This window comes from Argentina silus (genome assembly GCF_951799395.1).
Source record: "Argentina silus genome assembly, chromosome: 7".
NCBI classification, from domain to species: domain Eukaryota; kingdom Metazoa; phylum Chordata; class Actinopteri; order Argentiniformes; family Argentinidae; genus Argentina; species Argentina silus.
Window position 1 is genome coordinate 17,345,632 of NC_139661.1, and position 5,729 is coordinate 17,351,360.

Here is a 5,729-nt window from a genome sequence, read left to right on the forward strand (position 1 = left end):
CACACAGGGATGAGCAAATTATTATCAATCATTATTAATCATAAAATATCTTTAGGAATCAGATGTAAAACGTTATGTTAGCTTGTGTTGTTGGGTGTAGAGTCCGCTTTTATCATGTCCATAACCATTGGAAGTGTACTGGGGAATACATTTATTTTTTAGATTAGATTAGATTCAACTTTATTGTCATTGCATAGAGTACAAGTACTGAGACAACGAAATGCATGGCATCTAACCAAATAGTGGCATAGTGCAAAAGACAGTGCATGATATTACAGTATAAGGTATTACAGTGAGTATGACACCTGTACATTAACGATTAACCGTATCTGTTGTCTTATCTAAAACATACATGTTCGATAAGCAATGTTAGGTGATTTGGCAGTAATTAGGCAAGGACATCTGTTGATAATAAGCATGGTTGGTAGCTGACCTGAGTTCAGATATGGTAGTATTTAGCTGTGCTTGTTTGTTTGTGCCTATGGTGCAATTGAACCAATGGAATAATCCCAAAAGTGCATAAAAAAAGCGTACTTCAGGCAGGCCTAAGTTAAACAAAGTATTTGAAAGGATTACAGTAGGTCTAATGCATTGTGAACTAATTAATTCATACAATAGTCTATAACACATGAATAGCCACAGCAACATAGAGAGATCTGCATGGGCATTTTATATTATGTCACAGTTGTGCAACAGTCAAAAACGAACCAAACTAATGTTGTACAAATCTGCACATTCAGAAGCACAAGGTAGCCTAAATTGAGCAGTTTACTGTACCCCTGTCTAAAAACAAGAACCTCGGAGGCTAACTAGAAGCGATTGTGCAGCGTAGAATGGTCGTCAAATGCAATGTGTGAGTCGTCTTTTAGGTTGTCGGGAGCTTGGAAGATAGATCACCCCCCTAGTCTGTCTACCAATCTGTAACTAAACATCCACATGAACATATAAATATGATCCTAGTCACAGATGGGGCTAGACTGGACCAACCCATGACTATTATCATGTAGAAAGACACAGTTGGATTTATTTACACTGATTGTAACAATTCAACTATTTGGTGTGTGTGTGTGTGTGTGTGTGTATGTGTGTGTGTGTGTGTGTGTGTGTGTGTGTGTGTGTACTCACCGCTCTGTTTTTGGGGTGAGGTCTTCGGCATGACCAGTGATCCTGTGAGTCCACTCAGACTGACTGAGGGGATTTAAAGCAGCCAAGAGAGGGAGGGAACCACCACTGATCCATCGGCTCAGTGCCAAGCTGAGAGACAGGGTGCATCTCAATAGTCAATAGTCTTGTTTCACCTGCACACAATCTTTCACAACTTCTAGTTTCTCTCGTTTAACTAGAAGGGAAATATTCCTGAGAGTACATATTGCATGGAACTGGTTACTTGTTATTGGAAACCACAGCTATTGATAGTTAGACAATCTAGCAGAGAGAGGTGTTTTGCTATGGCAATAGCAAAGGCTATGTGACCACTTTTATTTAGAGTCTGCTTTGTCATGTCTATAACCTATTACATTATTATGTCTATAATAATAATAACAGTAACGTAATTCTGTGGAATAACTGTACAGCTTTATTACTCCCCTGTCTACACCAGTAGATTGCAGACAATTTGTTGAACTATAATATTTCAGAATCAGATTCAGAAAACATTAATATCCTCAGAGAGGCAATTTGTTGTGCAGCACCAGTTCATACAAAAACAATGGACAATGTAAAAGACAACAGCATACACCGATACACACAAACAGGCCAATCCATAGTCGGCCATAGAGTCCATCCAACAGGAGATGGGCTGCTAGAGTGATGAAAGAGGGAGTGCCAGGCTCATAAAGTGTGTGTGCATAATTAGTCCAATGTCTTGTTCATACAATAACGCGCAAACATGGAACAGATCATGAGATGGCTTTGACTGCCTACCAGCTCCACGAATACTAATTGTATTCTAGTTCCTTAAATGGTCTGCAATCCCCAGGGTCCAGTATTTCAAAATTGTAATCTTAGATCAGAAGGATTGGGGAAATCAGCCAGCTCAATCTGATAGCAAAATAAAGAATCAGGATAATTCTGATCCAGATTAAACATTTTGAAATACTGGGCCCTGGATTTGAGGGGGCCAACTCCTCCACCACTGTTTGTATGCATCTGTTCTGATCTGAAAACACAGGATACGTGAAAGCAACGAAGCAGGTATCTATCAGGAACATGCTTTCACCTGCACAGTGTTTTCAGAAGTGTACAGACATCAGACAGACGGGAGGTGAGGAGAGGAAGCCACCTTGGAGTATTGAGACGCACCCCATGAACTAACTCTGACCCACATGTCTAGAACGAGTATGATACTGCAACCTTATGCCCCAGCAGTGCTGCTGATAAACTGTAGGTGAACCTTCCTCTGTGTTTTATGATGGGTTTATGACATATCAGGACTTGGATCTCAGATCTGAGATAACATTGAATGGTTCTACCTCTACCATAGGCTCCTCTTTATCTGGATCAGAAAGCATCGTGACGGAGAGTCATGCCATACAACGGACAAATGATACGATTGTATCATATCACCTATATCACTTGGCTACTAGTGGTATAAGTCATAACAATATTTTTTTTTTTTTTTTAGATTCAACTTTATTGTCATTGTGCAGAGTACAAGTACAGAGACAACAAAATGCAGTTAGCGTCTAACCAGAAGTGCAAAATAGCAGAAAGTGCAATGAACAGTATATACAGGTAGTGCAATATATGAGCAGTAAGTAGTGCAGTATAGTATAATACAGAGGATTCCACACAAAAAACACACACACAGTTTAAACCATATAGTACCTTACCTACATCAACATTGTACAAATCAACTCAACAGATTAAGAAGTTCAAGCTGTTACTTATCATTTCAATAAAACATGTTTTAGACTACTTTATCTATTCCATTATAGGGATGTGGCCTACTGTATGTGTTTTTTGAGGTACCTCACAGAGCCAGGTTTGCATGGTTAACCTTTGACCTGAACACTTGTTTTGACTAGGCTTTAGCACAGAGGGTCAATGGGTCACTCTCTTCTGTACAGACTCACTTTTCACAATGTTTGATAGAAATCTCATTAAATGTTTCAACGATGCATATCTGGCCTTACAGATGGCCTTACATTTCACGTGAAAGTGACAAAGCAGTTAGAAGTCGTGGCAGGCTATCTCTCCTCTGCCAGTCTCCCTCATGTGCACATGGAGGAAGTGCCCCACCTAGTGGCCAGCCATAGTTCCTTTTCTCCGGGAAGTTCAACCGAAGTTTCAGCTTGATTTACAATGAATGTCCTCCTCGCAGAGCCATTTATCACACAAGTATGTGGGCTACAGCCGCGTTGCTATTCTGGCCTCACTGGAGCAACAAACAATGGTAGACTGCCAACACTACGTAGAATACAATAAACCTAACCGCACTACTATTCTAACATTACTCAACCCTCAATCTAAAGTCCCTCCTATTACCCAGTGTGGCCATAGGCTGATAAAAGAGAAAGTGATTAAGGAGTGAACCCAACGAGAACCCAAGAGAGTCTGACTTAGTGAAACTAATTAAAGATAAACTGTACAATGACGTGTCAAAATGAAATATTTGGAAAGATATTGCTCATTACAATGCAAACAGAACACATTGGTGATGTTCATACATAAAGATGAGTTAGCTTTTCTTTAGCCTCTGTGCTAGCGCCCTCCTTTGTTCCATAGCAACAAACTCTGCCTTAGGAACAACATCCCATAAGGCTTCTTCTGGGACGTGACCATAGCCAATGTCAATGGAACGTCCTCATCCATATCTGATACCTGACCTACAGTACATAAAAGTGTATTCACGTTTACATTTATGCTTTACCATTAGCATGTTAACTTTGGCATGTTAACTAGGGTATCCGGGACTTGCTTGGTAAACTGCAAGTCCTGGATAGGGGAGAGTGGGGTAAGTTGAGCCAATTTTCACTTATGTTGTCGTCTAGGCAAGTAAACATTTACCTTAATTTCAGGATGTCTTCTGTCAATCGAAATGATAAGAATGCATCTATGACAAAGGGCCGTGAAAATATGACTTCTCAAAAAAGAAGTGGTCTTGTGGCTCAACTTGCCCCAGCTTAGGGTTAAGATGATCCAAGTCAATGGGTAAATTGAGCCATCTGGGGGTAAATTGACCTATTGACTTTTTCAAATTTAAACCTGAGCATTTTCCTTTTCCAAATAGTCTTTTTTCTTTTCTTAAAGAAATTAAAGAAACATTTTTAAACAATATAAAACCAACCAAATAAAGTTTATTATTCAGAATCTTTTAATATTTGCAAGTGGTGAAACAATTTTCATACATCATCTGTTCAGCATTTCAACGACTATTAAACATTCCACCCATCAAGGTTGTAGGGAGATAGTGTTGCTCCCTCCTTGCAGTTCCCCCAGCCTTCCCCCAGCCTTTAGAGGGTGAAGTAGCTTCTTCAGCACATCACTTTGTGGGAAAAATGCCGCATAATTTTCCTTGAATGCAAAAGTGGGTTTCTCATTGCCAGTGCTCCCCCAGATTCTTCTGAGAAATCTTGCACTCACTTCGTCGGCCTCAAGTTTCTCAACCAAGCCAACGTAATGGTAGCTCCTGCATTTGGTTTCCAACTTAACTATAGCTAAGTCACCAACTAACAGATCTGAGAGGTCTGGTTCGCTTCTCTCATCCTCAGAGAAATCCCAGTGGACCTGAATCCAGAAGTGATATTCCGTGGTGTCATTGCTGACATGAAAGCCTTATTCACCACTGGCTCAATTTACCACACAACATTTGGCTCACTTTGCCCCACAGCCACCATTTTGGAAAAAAAAACTGCCTAGCTTAGTAATTCAGGCAAATTCTTAGCTAAATGATTCACATGGTTTTATACGTTGGCCAATCACCAACATGTATGATATATATTTTTGGACCTGGATACATTTACTTTGACGTAACAGTCGTTATACCTGACATGTAGAACATTTACTTTGACACGTCAAAAACTGTTTATTGTGAAAAAAACATACTTACCACTTTACTATGTGCCTCCCTCCACCACAGCCAGATACCAATGATGGGTGCTTCCTGAAGTTATGGTCAAACACAAATAAACAAATGTGTACAGTTGTCTAGATACTGGTGGTGGGTCAACTTACCCACTGGCTCCTCTTACCCCATCTTAGCCTATCTTACCCCACTCTTCCCTAGTTATTCTGGTTCTAACTGTTTTTAGAGCAGCACTGGCACAGGTGGCAGGTTCCCATGGTTGTAGGCAGGCAGGCAGGCAGCCCTAATGAGTGACTACTAAGGTAACATTGAAGCTAGTATGTCCAGATTGTATGAGTGTGTATCTGTGTGTCAGGGGAGAGGGGAGGAGGAGGGACAGAAAAACCTCTTAGAAGTCAAAGACCTTCACATGCAAGTGGTAGAGAGAGAGGGGTGTTGAAGCCGGTGAAGGCCATGGCTGGTGAAGGCCATGTGAAATGTTCCAAGAAGCCCACCTGTCCAGGTGGCCTGCCTGCTGGTGATCGGTTTCCACTGTCCACTCTCCAGTCATTGGATGCTAGGGATTCTGTTTCTTCTTCTTCATCCACAGAGGCCATGGAGGACCAATGAGAGTGTGTGTGTGTTATCAGGTTAGGAGGGCCGCGCCCCTGAGGACTGGGGTTTAAAGCAGAGTGTGCCATGGCATCTCCCAGTAGACGCATCA